Here is a 13,732-nt window from a genome sequence, read left to right on the forward strand (position 1 = left end):
GAAAAATAAAGAAAGAAATTGGAACCATTTATACATACATATATACTTCTTTTTCATTGCCCGCCCCATTTATTTATCCCAGCTGCGCGAGACGTACAAGTCTACTCACTTTAAAAAAAAAAAGAAAAAAAAAACTTGCTAATATCTCCGATAAGTGACAGTTACCGATCGCTCAACGCGAGCAAACTAAAGTGCGATGTATCATTAATGAAACAACGATAAGGCCAGGAGAACCACGATATAATTAACGTCGCAAATCGAATTTTTTTTCCCGCGCCGTAACGCGGACGAAGATCTTTCACACCTCCGGCTCGCATTCGCGAAGCATTTATTCCGCCGTTCGAGTCGACGATAATTTCGCTCGATGATAATAATAAAGTGAAAACCGCGGGCTGCGTAAATGCTCGAGCATCTTAATTATTATTCACAAGGTGGAAGCCGAAGCGCGTTGTAGAGCCGCGAGCTGTGCACACCATGCAAATGACCAAACACTCGAGATTTCGAGTGGCTGCCGCGGCGGGAAATGCGCGTTCCGTGCGTATAAAAGGACCCCGATATAAGAAATGAATGCAAAAGTAATGTAGGAAACGTAAAAAGTGAAAGAGCAAGGGGGAAAGCCCGTATCTAAAGATTTACCGTGCTGAATCTCTTGCCAGCTGTCCGCCGGTATGTTGTCCGCCTCTTTTCGCGATACCCTTTTAAAGCAGCCGTAAATTTATGTTATGCAAATACAGATTTTCCACGGGAAAACATCCACGCGAGAGAAGAAGAGTGACATTTCGCTTCACCCCGAAGAAGTAGAAAATAAAATTCGCGCCTCGTTATTCGACTGCCGGCTGAAAGTTTCACCGCCGTTGCATTAATGAAGATCAGCCGTGAAAATTTGCAAATGAAACATTTTAAATAGAATACTTTCGGAATCAAACGTGAGTGCGTTTTAAAAAGATAAAATGTAAATTTTTAATTCGGCAGAATCGCGAGTCAGTATTACGAATGTACAAATCGACAGGAAGAGAATTTTGTTAAGACAATAGTTAATAATAACGAATAATAGAAACAGTTACGATAAGACAAAGGTAAAAAAAAAAAAATAAAAATAAAAATAAAAATTTTCTGCGGTTAACTGAACAAAACTTTACTTTTGCCGAAGTAACGAATTTTTATCAGAACTCCCTCGCACGAATGGCCCAGAGAATAAAATCAAAATCACAAAAGTGATTCGATAACAACAACCTACCGCCGCGGTGAACCACCACCGTGATGGACCACCGCCGATTTAAAGTGGAAGAAGCAATTTGCAGACTATCGTACCTATTTTCGTGCGCGTCACGAACAGACGCCGCTTATGATCGCAATCCACAACCGACAAACACGTAGCGAAACACAAATTTCTTTATAAAAAAAAAAAAAAAAAAAAAAAGTTTTTAACGCTTATAAAATTTGTATAAATATATGTATATATAAATATATTATACAAGCGACGCGTCAAACAATAAATTATCTCATAAAGATATCTCGCAGCGAAGTTAATTACACGTTGAAAAAGTTTTTGCCAAGGAACACACTTCGAGACCGTTTCAAAATATACTTCCCAGCACGTCGGATATTTCACAAAGCGAAACGTAAACCGAAGCAGAGCACGAATATAGAGCGCATGAAAGCCATTTGGTCCTTAGAAACTGGTAATGACGAAAGATAGTTAACCACGACGGCGGAAGTCGCGAGTTGTCTCCGCGAGAAACTCCGTACCGCAACTTCGCTTTGCGATGCGTATTTCGAAGGAAATTGCACACGCTCTTCCGCTTCTGAGGCGCATCCATCTCTCTTCGTCCACCTCTTTCTTTTACCCCTGACAAATGCCATTACTACCTGCCTATGGTTTACAGACGTCAAGATAAATCTCAAAGACCGGGATAATAATCCGTTTCGCGAATCACGCGTTTTCCGCCCCGTCGATAGAAGTGAGAACTCGAGATAACTCCGGCACAGGAAACTCGTTAACTCTTTCATTTCGAGTTACAAAAGGACTTACACGGGAAGCAGATTCGATTACACGAGTAAGAAACGCGTATCGATCCGCCGTTGAGGAACGTATGGAACCGCCGGCGAGTCCTTTTTAAACGTGGAAATAAAGCGTAATGTCCTAACAATTGGGTGCAATTGAGAATCACGTGCTCATTACAGAGTTTTTGTTTCGAATTCGGTCGCTTTTATTCCCAGCCGTCAGAATAGAAAGGAAAGAAGGAAATAATTATGCAAAGCCGCGGAAGGCCAAAATTAATTTTTTTTTTTAAATAATACTTTCATAAGGGAACTGAAAGAATTTTTGATCGCAACGTGGTTCAGCTTTATAGTTAACTGCGTGTAATACAAGAATAGATTCTTAATAGCTTGATCGGCTCGACAGCGCGAATAAAACGCTATAATGATCATCAAATATGCGTCATGACTTCGAGATTTAGCTCGGTCGCCATATTCGAGCGTCATACTTTTGTAACCTTCGCTTAAAAAAAGGAGAGAGATATATTTGCGAGATGTGGGCTTTGTATCTACGTATGCATCGGTTTTATGATGAAAAGAAAAGCCAGCTGACTGAGACCTCGGGCTGCAACTATTTTTGCTATCCGGCGGCGAACGATGCGAAACGAGGAAAAATTGGGTCTCTAACAAATCAAGCAGGAAAGCGAGCAAAATTTCAGTACAAGATAAACCGCGCCTTCGAGTCGGGAACGGGGGAGGGTTTTTTTTTTTTTTTTTTCAACCGAGCGCGCACATTTCGAAATTGCTAATTGACCTAAATTGAAGCGAAGTCGCTCGCATGAGAGATGACGTCACTGTTAAATAACAACTTCGTTTTGTACCGATACAACCAGCCGAGCTTTTGGCGCATCGACGAGGATACGAAATCTCGCGGTGACAACACGTCAGCGGACGGCCTGTGTACCATTCCTGGCGAGTGCGCATCCAATTTGCAACAACGGATAAACAGGCGTGCAGTAAATTATTCGCGACACCCGCATGCCCCTATTATTCCCATTTCGCCATAATGAAGCCCTCCGTACCCGGAGACCGATGTCCCCTTGAAATGATGCCGATGTTGCGACGCGATATGACGCATTGGCATAAAAAGAGCTATAACGAGCTGACACTAGCGAGAACGGCGCGATATTATTGCGACGTCGGCGATACGCGACATAATTCCACGAGCCGAGAAACTTTTTTTTTTTCTTTTTAATATGACCAGAAAAAATCCCTCTTTTTTTTTTATTTTTACGGCAGTCTTGAAATTAGTTTGATAAAACTAAAACAGTTTTCATTTGCAAACAATCGGATCCGACATAAGTTACATTTTGGCGATTGGATATCGATTACTACGAATGGGTTTTACCGTGAGAAAATCGAGAGATAAAAAGGGGGGAAAAAAAAGGGGCACACCGTCTCCTTAACCTCGGTTTCTGCTTCCGCGAGCAAGGCAAACACGTTTCAGGATCTATTTCATGCGAGCTCTTCGAACGTGCCGCGCACCAGCTTCAAGACGAAGCGACAATCATTCGTAACTTTATTTCCGGACAATCGCGAGATAGATACTTCATCCGCGGCAGCCGTACCTCAATCTCTGTACCAATTTCGAGAAGTACAAATCAGAGCCATTAACAATTTAACAGAAAAATAATTTCAAATGTATACATTAAAAAAAAATGCATTTAATAAAAATTTTACTCATAACATTTTACTAGTTAAAATATATAACGTTGAAAATAAAAATCATCTGCATTATCGAACGTTAAATACTCTGTTGCAACAGCAAGCACGCTATTTAAATAAGTCGACGAATATAAAGACGCCGTCATTTCGAGAATCGGCAGAAGCGTTAACGGCAATTAATCGGAATCGATGTCCAATCGACGTGTTTTAATAAACTCGATTAACAGCCCTCGATTGTACTTAACAAAAATTACATCACGCTAATTTCGTTGATTGTCCAATCGCGTTATTCCGACAATTAAAACATAACAAGTCCTTAATGAAGCGACAATTACTCTCTATCGTGCAATCTAAACTATTTACCGATAAATTCGTTCGTTTTCAAGTGTAGCCTCGCTGCCGCTTAGTAATTTATCGGACAAGCTTCCTGATTGTCAAATTTAACGAGCAAATAATGAATCACAATTTATACTTAATTCCTCTCAACGACAGGGAAATCCATTCGCCAATAAATGCCTCTGTTTCATTGTCGAGCCTCGGCATCGATTGGCTCATGACATTCATGAGCTTTGAAACACTATGTTTCCAAATTCAATGAGATTTCTCGACAGATAATTATATCCATTAATAAATGCATAATCCTTTCGCTCTTGAAAGAAAATTATATGAAATATTTAAAACCGACGACGTTTCTACATCGCATTATTCTCGACGGTAATTCTTTTTTAAATTATAATAAAGTTATACGGAAAAAAAAGAGTCTCGATTAATTCTAAAATAACGTAGATAATATATTTAATTCCTAAAAGCTGTTATAGAAAATTATCCGTAACAAATAATTATTTTATTAGACAATATAAGAATTGGAAGAAAAAAAATTGGAACCATTTATTTAAGAATCAGTTTAATTGAAAAAAAAATTGAATTTAATTGAAAGAAAAATTGAAAAAAAAAAAAGCCGTAATAAACGTATTAAAATAAGACTCGCAAGGAAATATCTCCCACCCGTAATTCCTATCTAAGGTTGAATTTACACGGATATACTTTCCAGTTGATTCGAGAATCTCTGTTTACCTCCGCTACAAAGTTTTTTTTTTCCCCGGCAAATCGCGCGACCGCTAACGTCAAGAATTCGCCAACGTCATTAACAAACCTCGCCAGCTTAATTAACCTAAGACCTGCCTTTAGATCGACTGTGCGAAAATGGAGCTTTTTCGGTCAAACTTTTGACCGTTGAACGCGAATCTAGTCTCGAAAGAACGACGTCTCGATTGATCCCTTTTGGGGTTTCCGGCTGGATGCCTACTCACCCTTTGTCGATCACCCAAGGGTCGAGCGCCCCGCGGTCGGCCGTGACGTCGGCGGGAAACGTCGCGCAGATCGAGCGTCAGCTGAAGCGGGCGACGTGTGTAACGTGCCCTGCACCACCCGGTGTTCGCAACGACGATAACAGGCGAGATAACTTTACACCACCGAGCACAAGTGTCCTCACCATGCGAGGGTGCGCGGACGACTGAGGTCCAATCGTCGCCGTGGGTGTAGCTGTGCCGCGGCAGCTGGCTCCCTCTCACTCTCCGGTCCCCACTCCCCCCCTCGCCCTTCGCGAGAAAGCGCACGCTCTCTTTTATCCAAGTCCTCTCTCTCTCCCGTTCTCTCTCCGTCCCGTTTAGTCACGTATTCTCTCTTAACTTCTTAGGGCTCTTCGTCCTCCTCGCGCTGGTCGAAGCGCGCTCCTCGTTCATCCAGCTCGCTCCGTTCATCCGACGCTCACCCACTTCAGTCAGTCTCCCTCGTATTTTCCATCCCGCTATCACTCCTCGCGCACCCGCGATTGTCTCCGTTTCTCTTACACGAACTCCCTCCCCTCCCTGCATTTCTCCGCGTTCCTCTTTTGCATTCCGAACTAATGTATCCTTTCTCCGATGCGTAGATAGCCCTTTCTCCCTTCTATTATTTCTACTTTCTACAGCAAAACGTATCTCTTACTCTATCCCCTATTCTTTCGCGAGTCCGTGTCTCAATCATCTCATTTATCACGTCCTTCTCACGCAGTCTTTCGAAGGCGCTTTCGCCCTCTCTTTAATCTGTTGTTTTACCCTACGCCGCCTAAATTTTTCTTCGATCCCCACCCTTCGTTTTTCTTTATTGCGTCACTTCGTTTCTACCCTATATACTGTCTTGGAAAATTTCGCACCCTCCGGCAACTCTCCGCAACAAGAAACGGACGCTGGACACGATTCGCCGACCGAGTTCACCCTATCGAGGGGAAAGAGAGAGAGCTAGCTTCGATAAAGGGAGGAACGAGTGAGTGGTGGTAACCTGGTCAACAGAAACGACAAAGACAAACGACGACAGCGCGATTGGCGAGGCGAGACGAGCGAGGGAGAAAAACGTACGGTTCAAGCGTCGATTGTCGTAGATGGAAAGAGGCCCGATTTATTGAATCCAGGGGACCTATCGTGAAACTACTTGCGATTCCGATCGAAATTCCAGTTCCCGACAGCAATATTGTACGTGTTTTGCAGCCGTGAATCTTTTTCACAAACGGTTTATATCGGGGGAGTAAAAATAATAACCGAAAAAAAGGCAATCAAGTGCTGGTACCAACGAGAAAAATATAATATGCTAAAGCAGCTGGCAGAAATTCTTTGTTTCAATTAAATAGCTTGTTTCCTACCAAATATCCTACCAAATATTAAGGTTAATTTAATTTATTTTATTAATTAATTTATTTAGTTTTATAAAATAATTTTTAAAGTGTCCAAATAATTTTGTGAGCGACTATATGTATATTACTGTTTGCAAGAAACCGTGATTTTTTAATTTACGCTAAAAACGGGGGAAAAAAAAGTTTTCGTAATTATTCGATTGCGAGATTAACGAGCTTTTGGTATTTGTTTTGCGTCGCGCACATTCGTTCTATTTCGAAAACGAATGACGCGATAAATTTTGTTACACGTCGGACGATATGAATCTTCCGGAAATCTCTGCTCTGATATACGTATCGCTGAATCTTGCCAACATGGCACAGATCTTTTTGCGAGGGTCCGTTCGCATTAGAACCCCGTATCGGGTGACTTTCTCTAAATAACTCGATTTTCCGTTCGAGTAACGTGTAGCCAGCGACGGACAGGTTTGTCGAATGGTCGACTTTTTTTCTTTTTGTCGAGAGAATCAATTTAGTCCGTGTGCCGCGGCGAAGTAAAGGCTAAATTAGTTAAATATTGGTAGATACATGCGCCTTTCGATACGAAACATTAAATTTACAATAGTTTTTATTTTTTTTTTTAGTTTATTATTATTTTTAAATCGAGACTACGTTGATAAATTTTTTTTTACATACAGCTGGAATCGACAATTTCTCATCAGACTAACTTAAACAGTTTGTGTGAGAACAACCATGGGTTCCCGACGATGTCGCGCCCGGCACGAAACATCCACCCAGACAGCTTTCAATTTGCCACGAAATAATTTACACTTTCTGGTACAGCGATTCCACTGGGAAATTTATTGTGAATATGCATGCGGCACTTATGAATATGAATATGAGAAAATTATTATGCCAACGACGGCGCGCGTTGCGGGAAGTTCGACGCGGAGAAGCTCTTTCTCCGTCTTTCTTTCTCCGTTTCCCCTCGGCCCTCCTTTCCTTCTCTCGTCCCCTTAATTTATCTTTCTTCTCTCTTTTAACGCCGCTCTACATCCGCGAGGAGACAAGTCCTCACCCTCACCGAAATGAATGAAAAAGTCACCGCGTCGCGTAATCGGCGCGAATCAAATTTTGTGCAAAACGAATAACTCGCGCTCTGCGAATTGCGATTACGCGTGACAATGCAACAAACTACGTTTCAGTACATGGAACGCTTCTGTAATGTTTCCTGGGTAAGTCACGACAACCGCATTACTCGTGATTTAGCGCAACGGTCAGGAAACGCCTGTGCGCAACACGTGCGGCAATGTGCGCGCGTTAAAGTAAACTTTACGCTATTTATTCAGAAAGTCGAAACTAGTAAGCCGCAAATCAACTCGAATGACATTTAAATAATCTGACGTCATGGAGCGAAGTTTGCCTCGCCTCCCTCTCCTCCCGAATGAATAAACCATGGAGAAAAAAATATGCATCAAAATAGTATAAATATTCAGAATAAATTAATAAAAACTTTTTTTAGGCAAGGAAATGCAAGATTCGTATTCCTAATCGATAACGCGATACGCATGTCAAAAGCGAGACCTAGAACGAACCACGCAGAGAGCCCAAAAGAAATACTAAACCCTCCCCCACAATATATTGCTGTCGACATGAATTTTTCATGTTAGCGAGATTAATTTTCATAAATTTACATTCATAAATCTGCGCGCCGATATAAATATCGTACAGTAACGATGTTAATATATTAATAATATTGTTGAAAAACAATTAAAATTATTTCTAATGCGATAATTAAAAGTGAATTACTTTAAAATTTCAAATTCACATACTTCATATATAAAATCTATAAAACCAACCATTTATTTTAAAGGAAACTTTAAAAAACCTTCTTTGATAAATTGCAAAAATTATTTTAGCTTTTTCCACCAATTTAATTGGCCTGGTTTATCCAAACGGGATTACACACATGCATCCCGCGTTTATAATATTACGCGGAGTTTATATAGATTTCATAATAGCTGTTTGCAGTAACGTGATAAGGCAAAATTGCTGGATTTCCGGACAAACATTGCGGGGGAAAAGAGGAACAGGCGCCACAACGTCGCATGTTTCTGGCGCCATGCCTTCCTTATGTAAGCCGACCTTCTTTACATGGACGTTAACAATTATCCTACTTCTGTCAGAAAATAAATCCTAAAATTTTAAATCCTGCATAATTCACGTTTCCGTGATCCCAATACGAGCTCGGTGGTTGAGGCACTTAATTCATCTTCATTTAACGGCGCAACACGACAAATTTAATATCTCGTGCGTAGTTTTATTTCTATCAGAGAGACGAACAATAACGAAGAGCGATAGTGATTAAACTGGCCCGGTACGTAAAACGATTAGACGAAGCGAACGTCAAAACGCGACGAACGCTCATCGCTTTAGCTCGCCGACTCGCTCAAAAATAGTCGAAGCTCACTCGTCCCCGGGTGTCAGCGTCCTCGTAATTTATTCATCCCTTCGCCCTCTTTCTCCGATCCGTTCCCTGTGACGTCACGGTGACCCTTAAAGCCCATCTGGCATCTCGCGGCTACGTCGCATCGCGCGGAACCGGCACGATCCAACTTTTTCCACGGGCGAACAAACGACACGGAAGAGAATTTAATATGAGCCGACAGCCGGATCCTTCCGTTCGCGCTGCAAATACTATGAATTTATAAAAAAAATCGAACGTGTTTGCGCTTGCAGAATGCATCGTCGTCCGCGTGCTCTTTTTGAAAATCTCGCGGTGAACAACGTTCGTAAAGCGACCGCCGCGCGACGGAGAACGCGCGTGCGTGCGTAATTCCGTGCGTAAATCAAATTACAATTTTTTCAAAGAATGGGGAAAAAAGTAAAAGAAAGAAGAGGGGAAAAAAAGAAATTTAATGACAACGCGAAAAGCTGTTGCGTCTCGTAATCCGTCGGTCACGCGGGCGTTTAAAAATTGGGTGAAATTTCGCTCGCATGCGAATTTATATTAATCGAGTTTTCGATATGGAAGATCCCGCCAATTTGCGCTCTAATTATATTTACCGAATCAATTTCCCTCTCCGCCCGCGCGCGGCTTTGCCGTATGCCGACAGTCGTCGTTACGATATTAAGCCGAATATGTGCTGAGCATACCAATCAACGCTCGACAGAGCTCGTTCATCCGGCGACATTAATTCGTCTGCAATTAGAGCGAAATATCGCCAACAATATGGCAACGGGATATATCGGTTTTAACCTACATTCGCTGACAAGAGCAAAAAGTCGGGCAGCGAAATGTAATATGAAATCTGTATATTGTAGCGCTTGATGGACATCGCATCTCGCTGAATTTTTAATCGCGCTAAAATTCACAAAGCACTTTTGTAAATTGTGTACGCATTCAGAATCTATCTGTCGCGGTGTTTTAGGAACGTCTCGATATTAGCTTCGCGAAATAATTATTTTTACAGCTCTAAAGCCGTGTAGATTTTTTTTACTGTATTTTACTAGTTTCGTTATTAATTAAATTAATCTCCTTTTTTTTTTACTCAAATTGTATATTATATTTTTATTATTATAATTTTATTTGTTTTCAATTTTTATATTTTTAGTAAATTTTATTGGTAAATGTAATTATAATAAATTCGCGAAATATATGTAGGTATAATAGAGAGAAATAAGAAATCTGATCCCTCCCCAAAAATAAAGGAAATCAAATTGTAGACGAATTTTCTCATCGAAACAGGACGATCGGCTCGTTATCGCTTTCTTCACTTTTGCGCTGTGGTTTATCCGCAAACACACCGAAACGAATTTTCACCGACACGACGCGTCGCATCTCGACCGGAAATAGAAGGAACCGGCGGACCCGCCGCCTTGTAATTTCCGGCGGAGTGAGACGACCGAATCGAAAGAGAAAGAGGGATAAAAATGCCGAGAACAAATTCGTGATTGTTTCGCTATTGGCACGTTGTGACGATAGGTCTTTCCGCTTTTACTCGGCGCGAACGTGATGCTGTTTCTAATAAAAAGAAACGTTTGCTCGGCAGCACGAAATATCCCTTTCGCTGTATTTCTCCACGTTTTATTAACATAGGCCCCGTGCGGATCGGAGCTCTTTCTCGATAATAAAGACGTTACACAGTTCGCACGAAATTAATATTAAATATTTCCATTATTCGGGTAATTGACTCTCGACGACGACAAATACAAATAGAACTAAAATTCCTCCAGTGAGGATTACTGAAAACATTAGCAGCTAGAAACCGAATTTCATTCCCTTCCGAGGTAGCGGCGTGCCATTATTAATTTACGAGGATCAAAGGCGACGTCACACGACGGCTAATTAGCTCCGCGCGACGTAGTGGCGTATACCTAGGGCATGTAGAAACGCAGGTCGAATGTATCCCTATGAAAGGCCTGCGCGAAAATTCAATTAGGATTGGCCTGTCGCCGACATGCCAGTCGAAAACGGAACGCGATAATAACCGTAGAATATCGACGAACACATCGGGGACTCGGATCGGGAGATTTCCAGCTCGCGTTATTTGCAAACTCGTTAAGAAATAATTTCTAATAATTGTGGTAATTTAATTATTTAACACAATTCCGCTCGAAGCAATTTAAAAAAAAAAAAAAGAAAAAGAATCTTATTTAATTTATTGCACTTGTAAACAATACTTGATATTTTCCGTCAAAGAATGGATTGAATAATTAAAATACCGCGAATAAATTAAGAAACAGACATGAGAAATATTTTTATATATGTAGGCATTTTCTGAGGAGAATATTATATTCCTTTAAAGTACCCGTATAAAGACACATTATTATTTTGACCGAGGCACCGTTAGATCTCTCGTATTATTGTTACCGGCGAAAAACAGCGAGACTCGCGGATGGGTCGATGACTTCGCGAGCGATCATTGATGTTTGAAATACATATCGCGATGTAACAATTGGCCGCTAATAAAAAGTAGAAGAGACAACGCGGCAGTATAAAAAGACCGGCACCATGCGGATCGGGGCTTTCTCTTATAACATAAATTACTCAATTGTAATCATCAAATAGAAATTAAAAATTAATTAAAATGACGTACACGACCCTTCGAAAAATATCGCACGCAAAGCGTGCGCATGGTTTCTTCGTCTCACAAATATTACACATCAAAGCAATCGAAATAATTCTACTTAACTTTTACCAACAAATATATTTCTATTATTTAATTACGTATTATTATCTCATCACTATCTAACTGTTGGTAATTTATTCGATTAAAAGAACGAAAGTATCGAAAAACAAACGTGAATTAATGTGTTACGCAATGTCGCGAAATAGAGAAATAAACATTTTCATAATTGACTGCACCCGCGAAAGCAAATTGCGCCAATAAACGTATTGGATTTTTAGCGTTCTCCCTTTTCCCGCCGTATCACCTTTCCGGTCGCTTTTATTATCACCTCGCTATGTCCTGCGCTCTATACATACATACACAGTCGCGTGCATGTCGCTGTTATCTTCGATTGAGATAGTTGCGCGTTATACGTTGCCCGTGACAGGCGTTTCTGTAACACGAGACAAGAGCTGATGGAACGACGATAAAGTGAACGCAGGAAACAGCAGTATATGGTACCAAAGATCTAAACCAAGAACATTCTTTTCCGGCGATTTTTCTCACGTCTCTGATTCTCCTGAAATCGCGCAAAGATAAAAGTGCGAATTACTAAAAAAATTCCAGACTCGACACGGTGGAATTTATGTTATAAAATTGTGACAAATCGATGAGCGCCGATATTAATTAGATAATTTTAAATAACTTTCATGAGTCATAAAACGATGCAACCTCAACTTTTAATATTACTTATAAGTAAAAGTAACTATAACATAACCCAACGGTATCATAATATATTTAAAACAACAGTAACTGGTTATTTAATAAAATCCTTAATAACAAGGAACATACTTTTGTTAAAATAGTATATAAGTCGAAACACTCGACAATTCAGTGCCTTAACGAATCCGTTTATATTCCGACTGAAATGTATTTTAAATGCGAGAAAGCAACGCCGCCTAATAGCGATATCCGTACTTTTCAGTGACTGATTTGAAATGCTTATTTCACGATTTGAAGTATGCATCGTGATGTCTTTACTTGTACAAAACGTAAAAGAAAAATATAAATACATCTTTAAAATTTTATCATTTTATTAAATCATTAAAATCTAGATAGAACGACTAAGTAAGATCAAAGGGGAAACATTAAAAAAAATTTTTTAAAGTAAAAAACTAGTGTAAGAAATGTAAAAATCATTTCAAGAAAAAATTACTTAAGAGAATATTTCAAAAGAACTTTTCTGCATTTTTTAAAATATTTAATCCAGATGTACAAGCAATTACATAAAAAAATGAAAAAAAAATCCTCGTTTAGACGAAAAGTCGTCACAAAAACTGGGATATTTTACTGAATCTGAATTCTAAATTAAGATGAGAATTTTCCGCAAGAGCCACCTCGGCTTCAATCCGACGGCCAAATTTTATATTGGCTTCTCGCGACGCGGCACACGCAAAATAAGATCGTTCTTCGCCGGTAAAGGTTGACGCAGCGTTCGCACACAACGACGCACGAAGTAAAAGAAAAAAGAGCGTGAGAAATGTAGGGCAAAAAATTTTTTCCACGCTGCCTGCCGCCCACCCTCCGCCCTATTTTTCATCGTCCAACGCGGGTGATGTTCCCCCGGCCGTTCTTTCATTTACGCGAGAGAAACAAGAGGCGAGGACTGAAAGCTTTCTGAATTCGATCCTTCTCGCTCCGCATTTCGCGTGTCCGTCCGTCTCTCCATCGCTCTCTGTTTCCTTTCGCCGGTGTCCTCGCGTTTTTTTTCTCGCATTAATATACCGACGACTGGATTAAGCACGTCTACGGTTTATCTCCTTCTCGCAATACGTTTAGGCCTCCCACACACGACCCGGCCCGCGCGGGCCGGATGAAAAGCTCATTTAACCGGCGAGCTTTATCCCTTTTCCGTCGCCCGTCGGCTCCTCGAATGCAAGGGAGTAACATTGCCACGTCGACGAGACGTACGCGCGGTTCATACGACGGTAACACAACGAAGAAATTATTCCGCGAACGTCACGCGACACTTGTGCAACTTCTCGCGGAGATCCGACTTCCAAATGCGAAAAATCGACCTGATTTGAATCCGGAGGATTTTCACGCACCGCCGTTATCACCCGTGTAAAAATAAAAAAAAAAAAAAAGAAAGCGCAAAACGGTAACGTGTATTTTGAGTACTCGAGAAATCTCGGAAAATCTTCTTATACGGAAAGAAGTATCGGCGATCAGCGCAGAAATGAAGTAAATGAAATACAAAGTTATAAAA

General features: G+C 40.7%; 1 protein-coding gene across 1 annotated transcript in view; it reads right to left on the reverse strand.

Annotated features, from left to right (window-relative positions):
- LOC139105031 (uncharacterized) overlaps positions 1–6,016 on the reverse strand; it is a 90,809-nt gene extending 84,793 nt beyond the window's left edge. The window contains exon 1 of the mRNA XM_070660874.1: positions 5,016–6,016. The gene's annotated coding sequence lies outside the window, so the exon portion shown is untranslated. The remainder of the gene's footprint in view (positions 1–5,015) is intronic.
- Positions 6,017–13,732: the final 7,716 nt, after the last annotated feature.

Source organism: Cardiocondyla obscurior, linkage group LG08, assembly GCF_019399895.1.
Source record: "Cardiocondyla obscurior isolate alpha-2009 linkage group LG08, Cobs3.1, whole genome shotgun sequence".
In the NCBI taxonomy this organism is placed as follows: domain Eukaryota; kingdom Metazoa; phylum Arthropoda; class Insecta; order Hymenoptera; family Formicidae; genus Cardiocondyla; species Cardiocondyla obscurior.